A 21,794-nucleotide genomic window follows, 5' to 3' on the forward strand; every position below is an offset into this window, starting at 1 on the left:
GAGGTGAGGAATACCTGTCTTTTGAGCCAACTCGCCTAAGGATTGATGTCTTCTTGCTTGCAGCCATGAGCAAGTACCCTGAGCTATTGAAATTTTGTCAACTTCTGCTCCTTCTGTCTCACGGACAAGCAACTGTAGAGAGGGGTTTTCTCAAAACAAAAAGGTATTGACCATGAATATTCTAGAGGACACGATAGAAGCACACTAATATGTGATCAGGTTAGTGTTTGTGGGGGTGTGTTGGAAGGTTCCAGTGAACAAAGACCTTTTTGCTAGTGTAGCATCGGCAAGAACAAGATACAGACTTTACCTGGATGACCAACAGAAACAAAACAATGGCGGCTAAGCAGAGCTTGAAGAGAAAAGGGACAGAAGAGGAGCTGGAACAACTGAGAAAAAAGAGGAAGGTGCTACGAGATGTCTCATGCACTACAAAAGGATGCAGATGACCTTGCAACAAAAGCAGAGGACAAATCTCATCTTTAACGGCACGGTTGATAACAAAATCAAACACCTTAAGGGCAAGGCAGAAAGAAAACCTCAAAGAGCTCAAACAGAAGAGATGATTGACAGAAAAGCAAATGAGCTAAGGCACATGTGAACCAATGCTCATTTTGTCTTGTGAGCTTTCTTTTCTTTTCTTTTACTTTTTCTTCTATCCTGTTAACTGTTTTAAGTACCTGGTTAGTCACTTGTTAGAGCAGACTTCACTCTCTAAATCTTAACGGAGTGTGCAATGTGAAAATGGGGAAAACTGGTATACTGAACCTAAAGAATGCTTTGGGGAAAAACAAGGATTATTCCATTTTATTATTCTTATCATAACATTGTACTTTTCATTTTTTCGGTAACCTTTCTTGCCCCCAAATAATCAAAATGCTGCCAAAAATAGTAGCTCAAGTTGTTCAAAACAATGAAAGTGCCAAAATATCAACTTTTTAAAATTCTTTTTGATACTTTGGCATATTTGAATAAACTTTACATTTGGTTAAAGTTTTGTTTGAAAAATTGATTTCTTTCTACCTAACAAAATATGAGCGCTTTATAGTTTATTAGTTCATGGCAATAGTCTTAATTTAATTTCCTAATGTCTTAAAAAGTCTTTAATTTTGAGATTCCTGCATTTACCCTATGCAGACGCACCACCAATCCACTTGTCCATCACACGTTCCATCTTTCCCTCACTCGTGAACATGACCCCGAGTTACTTAAACTCCTCTTCTTGGGACAGGACCTCATCCCTGACCTGGAGAAGGCATTCAACCCTTTTCCAACTTAAGACCATGGCCTCGTCTATAGAGGAGCTGATTCTCATCTCAGCCGCTTCACACTTGGCTGTGAACAGCACTAGTGAGAGTCAGAGATAATGTTCTGATGAAGCCAACCACATGGTGACCACATCATCTGCAAGAAGCAGAGACTCAACCCTTAGGCCACCTCACCTGGTCAGTGGACAGCTCTGCCACTTTCTTCACCCGAGTGTCACGTGTGGCTGCAGATCAGATGAGACTACAACAAAATCGATCGTGCTTAAGGTATCCTGGTGTCAAGAGCACAGCTTTATGTCTGAACATGGTGTTCATTATGGACAATCCATGATGAGCACAGAAGTCCAATAACAAAGCACAGTCCAAATTCTGATCAGGGGGGCCATTCCTCCCCACCACACCTCTCCAGATCTCACTGTTGTTGGCCACATGAGCGTTAAAGTGCCCCAGCAGCACAAGGAAGTCACCAGAAGAAGCGCTCTTGAGCACCACCTCCAACAACTCCAAAAAGGGTGGGTAGTCTGAACTGTAGTTTGGTTCATAAGCACATACCACAGTTGGGACCCGTCCCCCCACACATAGTGCCCCCCTCTCAAGGAAACTGGTTCCGGAGCCAGAGCCATGCGTCAAAGTGAGTCCAACTATATCTAGTCGAAACCTCTCAACCTCGCACACTAACTCATGCTCCTCCCTCACCAGAGACATGGAATTCCACGTTCCGAGAGTCGAGAGTATAGCTGAGGATCAGACTACAAAGGTTCCCACCTTTGCCTACCACACATCACACGTTTGCACCAACCCCTTTGTGCCCCATCACAATGAGCCCATAGGAAGGGGGACCCACATTTTCTCTTCGAGCTGTTTCCAGCCGGGCTCCGTGGGTGAAAGCCCTGCCAATAGGCACTTGCCGATGTGCCCGACATCCAGGCTTGGCTCCAGAGGGGGGCCTTGGCGACCTGCATCTGTGCAAGGGAACACTGTTTCCATTTGTATTATACATCATAAGGGGTCTGTGGGCTGTATGTTGGCTGATCCCTCACCGAGGACCTGTTTGCCATGGATGACCCTACCAGAGGCATAAAACCTCAGACAACTTGGCTCCTTGGCGTTTTCATTGGGAACACTCAAACCCCTCCACCACAGTAAGGTTGCAGCCCAGGGAGGTTTGATAGTTGAAATGTCAAAATGTTCCCTTTTTTAAATTTTAACTGTTTTTTTTTCTAATGTAACTGTGTTTTTCCCAGTCCACACGTAATCATGCTTCTGTGGTATTAGACTTTTACCTAAATCTGCCCCCATAATAGGAAAAAAAGCCATCAGAGTGTTGCATTTTTATGAAAGAAGTATTTAGTCTTTGTTCAAATTTTTATGAGTTTTATCCTAGACTCCGATAATCCTAAGCATTTGCAGAAGTGTAGAAAATGTTTTAAAAAAATGCAATCTAATATAAAACAAAAACACAGGACCATATCAGTACGGCATTTGTTAGATTAACATATTTTACATGTGAAATGGATTGTGTTGATTAGGCAAAAATTATCTTGATTATCTTCAGAAATTACCATTAGATGATTATCTAAAAATGTAGCTAGACATAAATCAAACAGTATACTTCATTACAGAAAAATCTGAAAATGCTGATGCAAAAGAGCAAACTCATTTCATTATTCTCCTCTATTTGCAGGTCATGGGGGCAAGGAGCATAGGCAAAAAAATTTTCTAAATAAATATGTAGTCTTGGATTTATTTTCCTATGAGATAAAAAAAAGTCATGCAGTCAAAACTAGCTCTGTTACTATTTGACACACAAAGCAAAACCTTCGAATATTAGATTAATTAAAAAACCCATACATTATTTTCTAATTAAAATGTTAATTGAATATTTGAAGCTAGTTGCCCTTAAAATATGCTGACTAGAAGATAAATGATGGAACTCTTAGATCACATTAATATAGGAAACTTTCTAAATGGAGTTTTTTCTGCTGGATCCTAAACAAAACTGAAGTTTTTACTTGATGGATAAAACTTCACAACATCAAAAACTCCTTTAGATCTATGTTTACAATAAGTCTTGATCACCACCAGCAGCTCAGTAATGTGCTGTAATATTTTGATGTTTTTAATCTAATAGTCCAAGCTGCAGACATAAGACTTATTAGAATAAATGAAGAAATAAGTTGATTAAGTAAAGTGTTTAACGAGATTACTGCTAAATTTTATTTAAACTTAATTTTTATGTAGCCTAGAAATGTAGACAGACTGTAGTAGAAGCAAAAGGATGTTGCTCTTCAGCTAAGCTCCATAGGAGCCTCAGCAGGTCTACCACTAGCTTGAGCAGTTTTGTGTCTTGCCAATCACAACGCTCTATTTGGTGGGCAAGATTAACACCAGAGCTGAGACGGAGCAAACTAACAAAGATGGCAACAGCTTGTTTGAAACAGCTTTGGCATCAACTTAGGACTTTTTAGACCTGGGATTGTTTTTGAGTCAAGAGCAGATCGAGGTGATTTAAGTCCTTTAGAAAGAATATATATTTGCAGCTTTTTCGATTGTGTATGGGTGACTACCCTGTTTACTGACATCTGTAGAGGTGAGCATGTCACGTTGTTTGTTGTCCAATAACATGTAGAGACAGCTTGCAAGACAATTTTAGTCCCCGCCCCACAATTGCCCGAGTCATGGCCACACTATATATTTACATATATAGAGCTCCGGGAGTTGACGTCACTTCTCCCGGCATGCAACAGTTCAAATCGAAACGGCGCCATATTGGCATGCAGAAGCCGGCAGCTGGACTATTTGTTATTGTCAGAAAACTCAATCATACGGGAAATATGGTAGATTCCTGTTGTGCCCCAGGATGCAGAACAGACGCGGACGACATAAGGAATGAGCCATCTACAGGATTCCCCAAGATCCGGAGCGCCGCAAATGTTGGATCATTGTAATAAAACGCGCTAGTGACCGGGCTAAAATGAAGCTGTGGGATCCCGAGAGTAAAGGTTTTCACTTATGCAGCGACCGCTTCATATCAGGTACTTAAACCAACGTTTCCTCAACTGTGTGTGGTATTTATTTTAAATGCTTTTATTATGATTCTTAGTGGGCTTCCTAAACTTATTTTGGCGTGGCTTTTTCTGTCTTTTTACTCATAGCAGCAAGTAAACGTCACGTAAAACGTTGCCTCGTGAGTTCTGCGTGCTGCCGTTTACGTGTTTTTTGATCACAGCAATTAACCGGCTAAGCTGTATTTAATTTTTAAGCAATGGTTGATCAATTGTCAGATCACACATAAAAAGCACTTTGGATTGCTATTATCTGTCTCACCGAGACTACTTATGTGTAAATCTGTTATTTGTCCGTCCATCCATCCATTTTCATCTGCGTATGCGGAGTCGGGTTGCGGGGGCAGTAGCGTGACTTCCCTCTCCCCAGCCGCCCGAGCCAGCCTCCTCCGGCCGGGGGAATCCCGAGGGGTTCCCCGGTCAGGTCCGGTGTTGTGCTGGTAAGAAGCCTGCTCCGACAGCTTCTGGCGTCGGAGCGGGCAGTAGAGTCGAGAGTCTCAGACCTTCTCCCCAGCTCCTCCGGCCGGGGGAATCCCAAGGGGTTCCCCGGCCAGGTCCGGTGTTGTGCCGGTAAGAAGCCCGCTCCGACAGCTTCTGGCATTTTTAAAAGTATCCCAGGGGCACGGTAAGGGTCGGAGATGTTTAGTCTATTTAATTCTGACTATATAAAACGATTTCTTCTGTTTTAAAGTGTGTAGTAAACTCCGACAAAGTAAAATCCAAGCGGATCCCATTCATGTTCATGGTTACATCCGTGTTTGTTTACTTTTTTTGCATGCCAAAATGGCGTCCACTAACTGAGAGTCACGTGGGGTCCGGAGCTCTATAGGATGGCTTGCCAGGCTATTTTTTATCACCAAGCACAAATCCAACATTTTATATTAAATATTCTATTAGGCTAACCTCTTACCTTTCTCAGTGGCCTAGTGGTAGAGTGTCCACCCTGAGACTGGGAGATCAGGGGTTCAATTCCTGGTCGGGTCATACCAAATACTTTGGAAAAAATGGGACCCAATGCCTCCCTGCTTGACACTCAGCATTAAGGGGTTGGATTGGGGGGGGTTAAACCACCAAATGGTTCCCGAGCGCGGCTGTGTCTGCAGCTCACCGCTCCCCCAGGGGATGGGTCAAATGCGGAGAACAAATTTCTTGAACTAATGGGACTTTAACTTTAACTTTTCTACTTTATCCAGAACCAAAGTACTTTTAGCTATTAAATATTATTTAGTTGCATTGTGAGCATTTGAAGATAGTTCATTAAAATTATTGAAGGATCGCTTTTCTGTTCATGAGACAGACTTTATTATAGTAAATGGTACATTTACTGAGGCTGGCGAAAAGAACTCTGTTATACTAAAGTTTACTTTTGCATTTGCTGATTAAATAGATTAATTACAACTTATTCTTTACTTTCCATGAAACCTCCAAAAGGCTGCCTATGGAACGTTTTTCACTGAAACGCGTGCAAGGTTACAGTTTTCACTGTTGATATTGATGTCTAGATCAATTTCCAACTCGCTGTGTGTGTGAATGGTTTCTATAGATTGGTAAATGGAATTGCTTTCCTGTGAGTGTTTCTTGCTGATAAAGCCCAGAGGCTTGCTTTCAGCAGCAAATAGTCCATTCATGCTCGAACCTTGTCAGAGCCAAGTCTACCAGAACTGCCAACATTCAGCAGAGAATGGTGACTAGCAGATGGACATTAATGAGTAGTATCCACAAATCAAGGCAGTGCAGATGGAAAAATGTATAATCATTCCTGGGTTTCCTAGTGCACGGATGTTGTCAGAGTGAGTACTTTATAATAATTTTCTCTAGTTTGTTTGATGTTTTGTAACTTAAAGAAAAACTACATAATTTATTTATAACTGGTGTTTTTTGTCTTCTATTTCATGGTTGCACTATCTTTACGTCATCTTTGTCCTAGCCAAAACTTGTTCTAAAGTATTACATATTTGAAAATTGGTGTGTGGGATCAACAAAGATAGCTCATTTACATTCAGTAATTTTAGGTTTTATTTTGGCAGATAATTGATACTGATATGCACATATTTTTAAAGCCAATTTCAGGGAACATCAGGGCTCCTGTTGTAAATTGAGCATGTTAATATGCCTGCTTTTGAATGTAAGGCCCATTGGCTGATTGGACATAAAATAAATACAAAGAATGTCAATATATAATAACAGTGCAGGGGAGATTAACTTATCTTGCTTGTAAAATGGTTATATTATTTTTATTAGCAGAAAACCATAAAGCATAAATGAACTACATTTTAATTTTTCTGGAACGGATAGGCCATCATGAAATAGTAAAACCTTCAGCTCACCATGGCAACTTATACTCATAAAGTATTTTTAAATTTGTTTATCAGGACATATCATAGGCTATTAACTTAAAGCAGCAGATTAATTGAGAAACAATACAAAACCATCCCTGGTGTCAGCATAGTTGGGAGTTCAGTCAAGTATCTGCAGCAAAGGATTCATGCAGAATTTATAATGCTCACTCTTTCACCTCCTGTATTTTTTGACACCATGATCAACAAGACTCAAAAACAGAGATCCATATGCCTTATGGATGTACGGTTCAGGATAGCTAGTCTCTACAGCAGCTAAATTTTTATGCCCACACATTAAACATATATAATCTACAGCTGAAGATGTCAGGTTGGAGACAAGAGGTGGGATTACACAAGGGGGTAGAAACAGGGAAGGTGTAAATGCATTTAGTGGGTTACAGAGTTGTCGGGATACAACAGTTTAGAAACCAATGGGGTTGACAAGATTTCAGCTGATGCTAAACTTCATTCAGTAGCACTAAAGACACCCAACTCCATTCTTTGATTAGCAACTGATCACATGACAACTAGCTAATGCTTATAAAACTGGTCTGACTGCTTTTATTAACACTTAATTTGTCAAATACATATTTTAGTTAGAAATTATGATGGATGGTTTGGAAAGTCTCTGAGAGAACTACGAGCTGCCAGGTCTTCATTATTGTGATCGCTTCAATATGTTTTAATGAAACAAGATGGTGCATTTTCTAAAAAGTTTACTATTTTGTTTGGCTTCTGTTTTCTTTCTACTGACATTTTAAAGTTTTACTTGAGTTAAGTTAAAGTAACTTATTGATTGTAAAGTAAACATTACTGTGAGCATTATAATGTGCCTTTTAATTTTCATAAACAGATCAGCTCGGTTGTCAAGTTGACACATCAGAGAAGTTGAACCCCATCTATCTAAAACTTCTTCCATTAGTTTCAGACAATAATTAATGCCTTTAAGTTTTGTTTTTTCAAGTTATAAAGGAATAGCAACACCATATTTATCCAAACCTATCTGTGATCTCACTCCAACCAGAGCTCTGCGATCCACTTTTACTATTCCATGCTCAGAGGCAGAGGTGATAAAAGCTGTGTTTGTGGGAGGGGAAAAATTGACCCGCAGATTTGATGGCTTGATCCTCTCAGTTGCTGTGCCTCCATACAGATTCAGTCCTTCCAGGACACTGCAGTGAGTGATGTCACTAATCAACTCTCAAAAATATTCAGACATTAAAAACGTAAAGGTTTTATTCTGTCGAAGTATGATGTAATCGATCGGGTCAGAGGACCAACAGAGTGCCTGCGTGATGTAGAAAATGACATTCAATGAACAGAAACAATGCTGTTTGTAGTGGTGCTCTGTGACACAACAAGGCCCCTTGTATTATAGGCGATAAATAACCCGCACTTGTATAGCGCCTTTCTGAGTCAGAGCACTCCAAAGCACTTTTCACTACACTGACTATGTTTACATGCAGCCAATATCCGGGTTATGATCGGGTTAAGGTCGGCATTCGGGTTTCTGAATTGATCAGAATAACCCGTTTACAAGCATAAATAGGAAGAGTTACCCCTAACTTGCATAACCCGATTTAAATGCGGACGTTGGGGTAGCGTCAGGACGCATGGACTACGTCCAGACGCAATATGCGTCATTTCCGGTTCTTCTTGTTCCGGTATCCGTGAAAACAACATGTTTCCCAGTTCGGAAGAGATAGCGACCGCGTTTGTTTGCGCTTTATTTTCCTCGTCACTCCAAAAGTGTGGTGCTTTGCCGCGACTCGCCATGTTGCTCCCAACTTGTTGTTTACTTCCGGAGTTCTGGCGCATACAAAACATCTCGCTACTCAAAAGACCAAGATTCCTTGCGAACAGAGCATGCGCACAACACATGCTTTGATGGGGATATCACGATATGCGTTTACACGACCAAACATTCGGGTTAGAAAAGCGTTACCCCAGGTGTAGTAATGAGCATATCCGGGTTTTTGGCGGTGTTTACATGGCCGTGCGGAACCGGGTTATTGTGACTATTCGGGTTTTTAAAGGGTTACTGGCTGCATGTAAACACACTCAGTGTATCAGTCATCCACACACATTCACACACTGGTGATGAGCTACATTGCAGCCACAGCTGCCCTGGGGCGCACTGACAGAGGCGAGGCTTTCCAAGCACAGGCGTCACTGGTCCTCCGACCACCACCAGCAGGCAAGATGGGTTAAGTGTCTTGCCCAAGGACACAACAGCAGCATTCTCTGGCTGGAGCCTGATCAAACCTGAAACCTTCTGATTACTGGACAACACGCTCAACCTCCTGAGCTACTTCTGTCCTTATAATTATTATGTTGTCTAGAGGTGTGAATCTTCACTTGTCTTTCGATTCGATTACGATTATTGGGTCAACGATTCAATTCAGTTCGATATCCAGATGCATCACGATTATTTCATATTGATTTGTTTTCATTGATAAATAGAAGATATCAGATAATTGCTTTTTATTGTTTTTATCAAAAACGTAATCGACACAACCTGCCATGCCTCAAAAGCTCTCCATTCACAACAGGTTAGGACAAAACATTTTAAACATTTAAGAAGATTTAACAAAGTAAAATATCTGTTTCCTCGTTCAACACCACGCCTCAGGCTGAGAAAACACGCTTTACAAAATCTAAAAAAGTACTGAAAACCTACAGGACACATAATGTAATAATAAAATCCATAATGGGTTCATATATGAGTGTTTAATGTCTCTGAGCAGCTCTAGAGTCAAATATTTATGCCACAGTTGAAGGGTGTCAGAAATAACACCAAATGAAATGTTTGACTTAGTTTCATTTGAACCCAGTGGTTCGTTTCTGAAATGTTGGAGAATTAATCAAGTTCAGTTTGATGCAGAAAATAATAAAACATAAAAGAAATTCCACACTTCCAATAATATTAAAGATGTTTGTTTTATTCTTTCTGATAATAACACCAGCAGAAGGCTGTGGGCTGGATGAGGATTAAATTACCCAGCCGATGGATCTCTTTCACTAACCAGCTAACTACAAACCTTTCCACAGACCTGTCCTGTGTAACCCTCACCCTTTCACCCTCATGCCCATGCTGTCTCTGGAGGAGCAGATAGGAGACAAGATGTCCTGTAACCTAAAATGAACCAAAGCTTCCTCCCAGTTTCTCTTTAAGCTGAATTTAACATCAGTTTATCATCATGAAACAAAATAATAAAGTGGAACAAGAACTTCTATTTCTCTCTCCTTTTAACTTCTCCGTGTCCCTAAATAAAAGAGACAGATGATCACGCTGCAGCCGCCCTCACTGACCCCGCCCCCTCCCCAAGACCAGATCTCTCTACATTACAACAAGCAGTCTGACTGAGCGCTTCCAGGAGAAATAATAATTAAATTATGAAAATAATAATGCGTGTTTGGAGCATCGGTTTGGAGGAGCGTCCTTCGATCGTCTCTCTTGTGTGAGCAGACAGTCTCTCTCTCTCTCTCTCTCTCTCTCTCTCTCTCTCTCTCTCTCTCTCTCTCTCTCTCTCAGTTGCTGATCGAGTGAGCGGAGCGCGCCGCGTGACAACCTGCTCAATTAACATAATTCACGGCCCAAATCCAACAGAACCGGTCGGGCTGATTCGGTTCCGGTTTGGTCTCGGGTGACAACTCTAGCGCTCAGCCCTGCAGTACCACATGAAGGCGGAGGTAAATGTGGAGGACGCTCACTCTGACAGATATGGACGCGGCGCTGGTGCCGCCGTTAAAAAAAACAAAACTACATTCCACTATAATCGATTATGGCGTACTCTTTTACGATGCAGAATCGTTTATGTCCGCATCCCGATGCATCGATTATTTGATTATTTTCCTCAGCTCTAATGTTGTCATGGGGAATTTCTGCTGCATTTCTTTTGCATGGGAGATTAGTTATGGCAATTTTAAAGCAGCATGTACGTAGCTTATTTACTTTTCTCTCTATTCCGCTTCACTAGCAACCAGCTTTACAAACGCTGGTTGTTTTGGCAACATCTGCAATTGTAATTTCCTACTGACTTACAACCAATCAGCATGGGTTAACCAAAGGTTTCAGTCAGCAACTCTGCTGGGCCATTCCAAGTACATCCCCCGCTTATGCTGAAGGTCCAATTGTGGAAACAGCCGTAATGTGGTTTTAACATTGGCTCCCAACCTCTTAAACTGTTTATCACTTTAAATCACAGCTCAAGACCAATTGTTTTCCTTGGCTTCGGGTTCCAGTTAAGCAGAACATGACTCTATTGTACAGATTAATTAGCTCTATGTTCTTTTGTTGCTTCAGAGTCATCTTGAGCTGCTTTCTTGTAAATTATTTGTGTTGTTTTCCACCCTGCATGGTGCTTTGATCAATAAGTTGTTTTATGTAGAAGAAATTTTTGACTTTGATTTTGATAACTTGGTGAAGATCACTAAAATCATATTCATAAGAAATGTGTTGCCTCATCAATCAATCAATCAATCAGTCAAAGCTTTATTTATAAAGCGCCTTCCGCAACCCTGTCAGGAAGCTCAAAGCGCTCATGGTTTTGCAATCAACTTAATCATTAGTGTAATTAACATTTCATCCTAAGTTGAAAAATCTATATAATTTCCAGACACATAATGTTGGGAAATCTTAAATGGACACAAAGTGTTAGGACTGCTGGATGGTACATTGCTTGTGAAACTGTTGCTAGATCCATCCACCTGGAGGGAACAGGAACCTGCTGAATTATAACGCTAAAAACAAAGTTTGGATCAAAGTGCACCATTGCAGAGTAGATGCAGAAACTCATTAAAGATTTAAATTGTAAAACATTTTAATGTGAACTGACACTTCTGGTTTTTATGGAGGAGGCTCGTTCCAAGGGGTGATGCAACTGTGGAGGTTATGAAATGAAAGAAAATGAGGCATTTTGTGCAGTGTGATTTGTCATTTTTTAAATATGTGTTTCTGTTTCTATTTGTGCGTAAAGTAGAGGCATACAAATGAGAGTTTTCATATCTTGGCAGAATCCACTGAGGATTTTAAACTCATCTTTGCCTACCAAAGGTTCCCCAAGTTGTTTGAACAGGACTAGGAATCAAGAGGCAAGATGACAATAAAGAATTTAAAAAGGAAATTAATTATTTATGTTGGTTGTGCCTCTGCTCAGGTCCGCTCAGACAACTTGGAAGATTATGTAAATGAGTTTTTCTCCAATATGTATTTAAATCTACAAAGCCTGCCATCTCTCTTGCTGACTTTACATATTTCATCATAAGGAATATAAATGCTTACCAGAAAATGTAAAGTTTATAGGAACTCAACTTCTCAACTAATCAACTAAAATGAATCTTGATTAGCAAACCTCGGCGTTACTTTCTGTTGTTTAGAAATATTCATCACTTTAAAGCTCTTTGACTGATAAAAATATCGGTGAGACTTTTTTTTTTCAATGTTGAAATTTTGTTCAGATTATATAATGTATATTTAACAGTCAACATTTGGAAAAGGTGGAAGACTATGGTGGTTATTTGATTTTGTTTAGTAAGAACTGCTTATTTGGGAATAAAGTGACTGTAGCCGAGAGAGAGAGAGAGACAGAGAGAGACAGAAGCCCTTTTCAGACAGACATTCTGGAACATTTGTGGACAATTGAATCCAGTTTTTAACCGGAACTGTGTTTTCAGACACACCACTTTTGTACCGGAACTTGTCCTTTCGGCTGCGTTCACACAGCAGGGAAAAGTTCCAGATGTCTGACGGCGGCGGGAACCAAACCCATGTTAAGAAGAAGAAGAAAATATCATTTCTATAGCGCCTCTCAAGATAAAAATCACGAGGCGCTTAAGCATAATTCTGCACACACGAAGATGCATAGGAGACCTGGATGATGAAGCTTAATGGTTAAAGGAATCACTGAAGCGGTGTGAAGCGCTCCGTCGCGCGTCTAGGCGGTACCGTAGGAGGCGAGCTGCCGTGGTTCGCCGCATGCTACAGCAGCGAGCTATCTAGGTGCGCACAGCGTCCCCCGGTCCCCTCCTCCTCCTCCTCCCCCTCCCCCTTGTCCGGAACTTTACCTCACCAGTCTGAAGCAGCCACCCTGTCCGTAACAAGTCCGGACCTGTTACTAGGGGCTTCGTCCGGTTAAATTCCAGAACACGTTATCCGGATGTTTGTATTCAGACAGAAAGGTCTTACGGACAGAGTCCGGAACATTTCTGTTTTTCATGGCCTGTCTGCAGGGGGCTAGAGAGAGACAGAGACAGAGACAGAGAGAGAGACAGAGAGACGACCCGACTGTGTTGTGAAGCGCCTTGGGGGGTTGTAGATCCTAAGAAGGCACTATACAAATACCGGCCATTTACCAAGAAAAGATGATCTTTTATATAGCGCCTCTCAAGTTAACAATCACGAAGCATTTCGAGCAGTACTTAACACTGATCAAGGCGTTTTTTGATTGATTTGTCACTTGCCACTTTCAGAACACACCATGCCGGCAAATCAGCAGAATACTTCCACCACGGTGTGCTTCATGAAAGCACCGTGGCGGCATGATGATGCAAGAATTTTGCAGCTTTAGAGATGAGGCCATTGACTTCATTATTACTCAGTTTCTATTTATGTGAGTTCCAGCCACACCATGCAATAAAAGGTCATTAGAGCATGACTATTTATTATATATACAAATAGCTTGTATTTTCAAGCATTAAAAAGTTGCTAGTCACCAGTATCTGAAGATTCTTAAATTATTGGGATCAGTATTGGAAACAAGTCATAATTAGAACATCCCTTGTGTGTTTAATCTGCTGTAATAGTATTTTATAAGCCTGAGGTTATATATATTTTATGTTGATAGACCCATCTGATTATTGCCAAACAGGAAGTAACGGCGTGTAAACTTGTGCTCTACAAAGCTGGAACCCAGCCAGCATCAGTAAGGGTGTAACTGTTATCAAAACAAACACTCTGCATGGGTAGTCCTGAGAGAGAGAACAAGTTAGAATGGAGGAAAAAGAGTGAGACCTCAAGGGCTGTGTTCTTGATCTCTGTAAAAGTGAGTCAGTATAGGCCGGGGGGGGGGGGGGGGGGGGGGGGGTTACTAACTTGGTTCCCTGTTGCATTTATGCACGCCATCAAGCAGCCTCTGTCAGAACACAAGAAGAGCTGAAAACAAGAAGCACTGCTAGCATGTACTCCACCAGTCATCCGAAGTTTTGGGACGATTTTACATCAATGTTCAGTTATTACATTAACGTGATGGAACCTGTAAATATTGGTGGGGACAAATCTTGTCAGAGGAGAAAAGAAAAATAAACAGCGCTTCTAAAAGGTGATGAAATCAGTGAAAGCAGGACACGCAGGGAGTCATCTAATGCTGTGGCAAGTTGTTTTAACATTTAATCAGCAATCGGACCTCTCTGTAATTCCTTTTTATATAGCAATATTTCAACTGATTGTAGTGCTAATTGAATTCCTTTTAGTCAAATTTGCAAATGAAGATATCAACAGCTATGTTGTTACCCTATAAACCTAAGGTGTTTTTTTATTATTTGAGTCAGACTGGATATGTATTCCAGATATCTATAATTCTATTGTTCCTAGTAGAAATGAACGTTCCAGATATCCATGAGAATTTTCTTAGTAAATATCTGAAATTTTAATTCTAGATAGTAAGAAACACTCAGTGAAAAAAACGTTTGATGTTATAGATATTATAGAACGAAACTGTGTTAAATCAGTCCTGAGCTAAATGCTGTTTGTATTTAATGAGCAAAGAGCAAAAAAATGTTGCACTAAGTGTTCTACAAAATGGAGAGCAAATTTATTTGTGATACGACCCAAACTGCGACTGTCTTGATCTGTGGCACCACTAATTAATATTTTAAGTTTGATTTTAATTTCAATAACAGCAAATCTTCTGCTTGGCACGATGATATTGACAGTAAGTGAATGGTCACTTTCAGTGTTGGCGTTTCTCTTTCCTTATTGTGTTGCAGAGTGCATTGCAAATTGGGCAATTTTGGAAAATGACACGGTTTTAAATAAGCTGTTTAATTTCAGCAAAGTGAATTAAAACATGCAAATGGATGACAGCCATAATGAGCACTGACATAATTTTTACTAGCTAGTTCATTTATTTGTCAGAAATGAAGAAAATCTAGTGAGATCCCTGATATAAGTGTGCAGACAGAGGTGTTAAAGCTGTGAAACAGCATTGTAATTGGGTTTTCCAGCATGACTTGATATTGAACTGCTGGTTAAAGCAACTGCTGAAGAATTAGAAACATGAAATTACCAACATTACCCTAATGAGTCAGAATTAAATTTGTATTGTGGGAAAAATGTGACTCATAATGAGGGCTTTAGGCTGGAGCTTTCTTAAGACATCTAGGTAAACATTTTCTTATGTTTTCGCTTTTGTGTTGGCAAATTTGAAATGACAGCGGTTTAAAGATGATTTTTAAGATTAGGATGATGCATGTCCAATTCATCGGTTTAAGAAAAATTCTTTGTTGTGAAAATAAAGATATTCCTCACATAATGGTGCCTAAATAAATCTGGTATTTATGGAGTCAAGTAGCTCTGTGGTGGTGAAATGGATTTCACAGGCCCATGATTGTGCATCGTAACTAAGTAATTTTATCTGACTGGTGAAACTCACTGAATTGGGGCTCTGTAATTTTTCTTTCTTATCCACTTATCCAACTAGATCTTGCTTGGGGTTACAATGGGTCATGCACTATAGTTTACCTGCCCAGGTCTTGGTGTCTTCAAGGATTCTCGAGTGTATTCATAAGGGATCACAAACCTTGTGGAAAAAGTACCCACCTTGTGTATTCTGGATGTGCTTCACACACTCGCTGTGGTTTGTTATGTATAGAATGGCTTCAGATGAAAGCACTCTAGACACATTTGGATCAGACTTTGTAGCCATGTGTCCATTCACTGTCAGCATTAATGCATGCACTCTGTCAGCTTGAGCCAGTTTGAAAATATGAGGGATGCTAGCAAAGTCCATGGTTTGGTAAGCACCTTGGTTTTCTGTAGTGCAGTGAAAATACAGAATAACCCACAAACGTCATATCTATGCTTTAGGAATATGTTCCTGGTTGCTTGATTGTAAAAAATTGGATTATTTTGTGTTTATAGCAACACTTTACCAGTAAGTACTTGTTTGATGCTTAAAAAACAACTTATATTTATTACTAATAGATATTTACACTGATAATGCCTTTTGTAACTTTGAAGGGCATGTTTTCCACTGAGTTTGACCTGGTGTCTGGGTCATGATATTTTGGGATGTTTTTGTGTGAAATGCCAGTTTCTGGTTGGCACTTCCTTTCATCCCACTGCTGCTCCATGTAACTTCCATGCAGCAATCCTTGCTGGCTGATAATCAAGGTCATAAAATTGTCCAGCTGACTATCTAGAGAGCCCCTGTTGTATCATCTCGGTGGGCTGCTCTCCGCTCTTTCTCAGTTCTTATTTTGTTGTCTCTGCTTGCCTTGGGTTATCTCAACAGAAGTACTCAGTCCTCTATACATTTAAGGACTTTTTATCTAGATCATGTTGAAATCAATTTGGCCAGTAATGTCTGACAATGTGTTGGAAAAATACATTTCACGTATATTCATGAGCAATATGACCAATAGGGCTGGGGGTAAACGATTATTTTTAAAATGATTATTCTGATGATTATTTTATCAAATAGTCAACTATTCTAAGGACTATTTAGACATTTAATCTAATGATTATTTTTGCACAGTTAATAAAAACCAAAAAATCTCTAATAAATTCCTCAAAAAAATTGATAAATTCTTACTGTAAGAGAATAAACACTACAGGCCTTCCATTTTGTATAACACTGCTTTTATTGTGTTGGTTGGTTATGTTCTGGTGACGTGTTGAACTTGGGAGTGCAGGCTGCTGCCTGAGAGGTGGTTGGAGATGGAGTGTCTCCATGCTGCTTTGTTTTGGTCACTTATGTGCGTGAGGCGAGTGGTGTTATGACCCTTCTTGGGGAGTTTGGCTCGTGTGCAAAAAGGAAGGGACAATAACGGGATTTAAAAGTTAAAATGATGATCAGGTTTATTTATAACTACAAAAAAAACATAAATCTTTCCATCCACAGGTTGGGAATAATAAAACTAATTCTGCCAGTGGGGAATTAAAACAAATGTACAAATAAGTAGGGATGCCCCACTGGGCAAAGATTACTAGGTTCTGGACCAAAATAAGGATCTCCAAAGGTCCAAACTCTAAACTGGGTGGTTAAACCAAACTCAAGGTGATATTTTAAACTAAACCAAAAGGTCGGGTTTTCACAGCATCTGTCTGCATCCCTTCGTGGGGGTTTTAGTTGCTTGCCGCTCAAGGCTACCAGGGCGTCAGATTCAGATAACAAGACTTTGTTTGGGTCAGGCTGAGATAATTTTCCTCTGCCTTCAGTCTTTAAACTGATCATTTCCAGTCCTTCGGTGAAGCCAATTTTGGGTTTTTAAACCTGTCCATACCGTCCGGTGACTCTCTCCGAGATGACATCCATTTTGCGCACTAATACCGGTATCGCAGCTAGAACATTGTCCAGCTTACATTTCACCTCGAGTAACGTCCCAGTCTGAGAAGTCTCCACACGGACGGTGCTTTCCGTGGGTGCGGGTCGCCCTCCAATCACTCCCGTCTTCCCAAATAAATAAAAAAAAAACAGATATCCTCCCACTCCAATCAGGAGAAATCCAGTGATCATCAGGCCGAATATCCACACGTCTTCGATATCCTCAATGGACAGCTGGCTGAGGCATACGATCTTCCACTCCTTCCAGGAATCCAACATATATCCCACCGGAAGTGTCCCCTGTGGACATGTGGGAGCCCCCTGCTCCGTTGTCATTGTTGAAAAAAATCTTATCGATCGCATTGAATGACCAGTTTATCAAATCCATGGTTGGTAAAAATAGTTTTTCAGAAGAAATGCAGAGAAGCGCTCTGTGGGCAGACAGCACAACGACAGGACAAAGAGCTATGACAGCTTCTATAGTTTTTGTTTGTTATGGAAGTGATGTGATATAATTTTTGATTCTTGGATATATTTCTTTATTGCTCTCTGTAAACTCTCCGTATTTACTTATTTAGATTTTTCATGAACGCTGAAGTGTGTGGTAACTTACTGGTATATCATTATTGCAATTGAGCTAGTATGATTATAATGAGCTCCTAGGGTTTGTTGTTGTTGGGTGTGTGTGGGGACGGGGGTGTTTTGTAAAATATTTGTAATGAAATTGGAAGAGACCTCAGGAAGAATAGCTCCAAACTATGATGGGAGCTAATGAGGTTCTCAATAAATAAACAAAATAAAATTAAAATGCAGGCAACTCACACAGCACCCTGTACATCCATCCAGACATCTTACGTGTCAGCTGACTAAATGTTTGTATTTTCAAATTAGACATGCTCCTTATCCAGGTGTTGACATGGTTTCCTGAGTTGTTAGTGACAGGATTGTGAGATGTTTTTCTTTCTTTTTTTAATTACAGCTGAATTTCTGCACGAGCTGTTTGTAAGACAACCATAACATGTTCGCCAGACATCTTTGGTGTAAGATAGTTATTGAACGGAAAAGGTCTAAAGTTAGCCATTTGTAACATGTGTAAATGTTCACAAAAGAGAAGAAAAGAAGCACGGGCACTTTGAAGAAAGTACAGACCTGACTCCATGTCTGCTGCTGTCTACAGTGTAGTTTCAGATGCTAAAATGTAAAAATGTTAGTAGCAAAGAGGAAAATATTAAAAAATATATAAAGGTATCAAATAGTAATTTGCCATGCATGGGGTCAGAATGATTCACCTGTATAATCAGTTATACAAACTAATGGAAAGCCCTGCAATGTTTAAAAATGAAATTTAACCCATTTTAGAACAAGTTCGCCAGAACTTATGTTTACATTTTTACATGCTGTGGTGCCATTTTTTGGAGTATTTCAACTTTCTATACATCAACACAACCCTTACATTCTGAATTCTAATTATATAAATGTAAAACGTTCATAGCAACTAAATATTTTACTAAAAAATGCAATTATACAGAAATTAAAAATCATTTTTTGTTTATACACATATTTTTCATTATACAGAAATGCCACAGCTTTATCCCTCAAAAATGTCAATAGAAAAAAGTTTCACACAATCCTTTCAAATGACCACACATTTTTTTGAAGGGCTTCCATTAAATAGTTTCTGAGATATACTCATTTATAAAAACTGTAACAAAAACGAATACGTACCGTAAATCCTCTTAATACAGGCCCGGGTCTGTATTTGACTCAAGCTCATCAAGCTCCAGGCCTTTATTGGAAGGAGGGCCAGAATTAGAGGCAGACCTCAATTTCTATTTGAGCAAAATGAACTAATGGTTCTCTGGAGTTTTTGACAATTAAAACCGCGCCCACATTTTCAAAGTTAAACACATTTCTTTTAACAACGGTAGTTTCTGCTTCAGCCCTCTCCCCCTCCCCCTGCCTTGCGGCTGCAAACTCACTGATGCGCCTGCAGCCTCTCAGAGTTCCTGCTGCTCTAAACATTAAAACAATTATTTCATTTTCTGTTCCTCACTTCTGATTACCTTCAATGGTGTCTGTTTGTTGCAACAGCAGGTACAAAAACTAACTTGTTTTTATTTGACTATTTTTCTGTCCTGCCTGTTTATTATCTTCCTGCATCTCCTCTCAATCCTAAAGAAAAACTGCTACCTGGGTTCATATATATTCACCTCATGAGTTACCTTTGAACTGCAGTTCTAAAAGATCTACCGACCGCAAAAACAGCGGCGTGCTCGCTGCTCGCCGACCACATCAGTTAGGTGCGTCACCGAGGACAAAACAGGTGATGTGCCCCGATCCACAGCAGCGAAAAGCATCGGGCACAAATAAAAGAACAAAAGACAGAAAACTTAAAAGGAAATGAGCCGACATGAATGTTCGCGTGTTAAATTAATTTTTGCGGTGGCGACACCTGATTTGATAATGTTACTGTGGCCGTGCTCAGGACGCAGATGTCTGGATTACGTCAACAATCAGAGCTTTGTATGTGCAAGCTGGTTAAGGTTAGGATGGGGGTGAGGGGAAGGTTAAATTGCAAGAGGGTAAACGTCACAGTTTGGTTAAATGTCTGTTTTACGGCGGGTGTCAGTACCGACGCTCTGGCACAGCGCGTTGCCTCCCGACGCGCAGGAGCTAGTCACCTGCTGACAGCAGGCTGCTGTCTTTTCCGTGGACTGCATCTTGCCGGTCATTATCACTTGACAGCGACTAGTCGATGACAGGCATAAAAAGTCACTATAGAGCAGTGAAGTCGACTAGTGACTAGGTCATACAACCCCTGCTACTGCTCCCCAGATTGTTCTGCAGAATAATCAGCACGTTCTCTTTGAACTTGATATCAAATTTTCGCCTCCTCTTCGTCTCTGCACGGTTAAAGTTACCCTCGCGGTCTATCACTGGCAAATCAAAAGTGAGGCGATGACACAACCGCCCCCCGTACTTGCTTGTTACCACATTCCACCCAGCCACAATTAAAAAACGGCCATTATTCACCGACTCCGACACCGGCCAAAATATGATACCCGGCCGTTAATTCAATATAGGCCAGTATTAGAGGATTTACGGTAAATAACCAAACAATGCCATCCAGTTTTACCTAATCTTCCCTATTTTCTTAGTTAAACAATCCTAATTCACTCTCTCTGACACCAGTGCTAGGATAAAAAGCCAGCTGAGTCAACGGTTTGGACAGGACCGGAGTCTCTGGAGTGACAGTTGAGAGCAGTTTTTCATTACTTTTCCCATGTCTTGTGAATCCTTTGTAAAATTCAATTGCTCAGGCTCCTGTTTGTGTTGAGTCTTAACTTTGTAAACTTTGACAAGCAAATTTGCATCACTGACAAATAGCAAAGCCATTTAGACAGTGTTGACCTTTTGAAGGAACGGAAAGCAGGAGACTGCAGAAAGGGGAAGCCATTGTAGCTGTGGTGTACAATTCACGTTTACACGAAGCTGCTCTGCTGTAGCATAAACAGCCGTGATTTACAAACAACTATGAGCTGATAGTACAAATCTCTCAAATATCATTTACCATCTTCTTTCTTTAGTTACACATTGGGTCAAGGAGCATGCTAAAATTTAGTAATGAATTTAAAGTCTAGCAAGCATAGGCATTACTGAAGAGCATTAACATCCAGACGGTGCATTTTTACTTTTTGGATGTAAACGAGGAGTGAAATCAGAAGACACAAATTTTTGGGCTGTAGGAAAAACTTATTGTACAGACTTACCAGCCGAGTCCTCAGAGGTTTGAACATGGGCTGTGTTCGAGATGAGCCAGTTCTGCGCAGATTAGACCAGCGGTGAGCGGCGCGCAGTGCATGCCGGTTAGATTTGTGTCCGACTTGATGCCGACTTGCTCTGACGTCATGCATACGTAGGCAACGATATCCTCCTGAGATCAAGGCGGCCGCAGATTTTGGAGCAAGGCGCTGCAGTTTCTCTCCGCCGGCTGCTAAACCTAGAGGATGACGGGAAACGCCTGGCTCTCACTTGATCTAAGATCTGATTGTTCATATTTTGATCCAAACATCCGGTGGTAGAACATGAAATGTTAGTTGGTCACATGTATTCTGTAAATCATGTTATGTTGATGATGACAACTATATAGGCCATAAAGAGAAATGTGTTTTGTTTTCTTTTGACACGTTTGCTATGTGCACACTAAACCTACAGCTGATAACCTTTACTTATTATTACAGTCATGTTTTCATATACAATATATGATTTCCACACGCACGTGAGGATGTGTTTCTGCTGCTAACAGGCACCAGAATTAAAATTGAAAATTAAACAAGTGTGAACACTTACGCGATATCTTCAGCCATCGTCACCCGCGAGCTACACATGCAGGAAATTTGTCCGACTTGAAGGCCGGCTTTCAGCCACTCCCCCTGCCGCTTCCGTCTGCTCTCGTCTGTTTTCCAGGCGAGGCGCAGCTCAACTCGAACACAGCCATTGCCACTCCCTGCTTTTAGCTCTCTTCTTCTCTGCCATCCCTTCAGCATACCCCCTTATCAAGGCTGTGACCCTTGCTGA

General features: G+C 40.6%; 1 protein-coding gene across 8 annotated transcripts in view; it reads left to right on the forward strand.

Moving 5' to 3' along the window:
- gpat2 (glycerol-3-phosphate acyltransferase 2, mitochondrial) overlaps nucleotides 1-21,794 on the forward strand; it is a 210,676-nt gene that overhangs the window by 77,006 nt on the left and 111,876 nt on the right. The window contains exon 1 of one of the 8 annotated variants that reach the window (XM_054731614.2): nucleotides 5,991-6,123. The exons of the other annotated variants lie outside the window; for them this stretch is intronic. The gene's annotated coding sequence lies outside the window, so the exon portion shown is untranslated. Of the gene's footprint in view, nucleotides 1-5,990; nucleotides 6,124-21,794 lie in introns of those variants that run through there. 8 annotated transcript variants of the gene reach the window in all.

Source organism: Nothobranchius furzeri, chromosome 17 (assembly GCF_043380555.1).
Source record: "Nothobranchius furzeri strain GRZ-AD chromosome 17, NfurGRZ-RIMD1, whole genome shotgun sequence".
In the NCBI taxonomy this organism is placed as follows: Eukaryota; Metazoa; Chordata; class Actinopteri; order Cyprinodontiformes; family Nothobranchiidae; genus Nothobranchius; species Nothobranchius furzeri.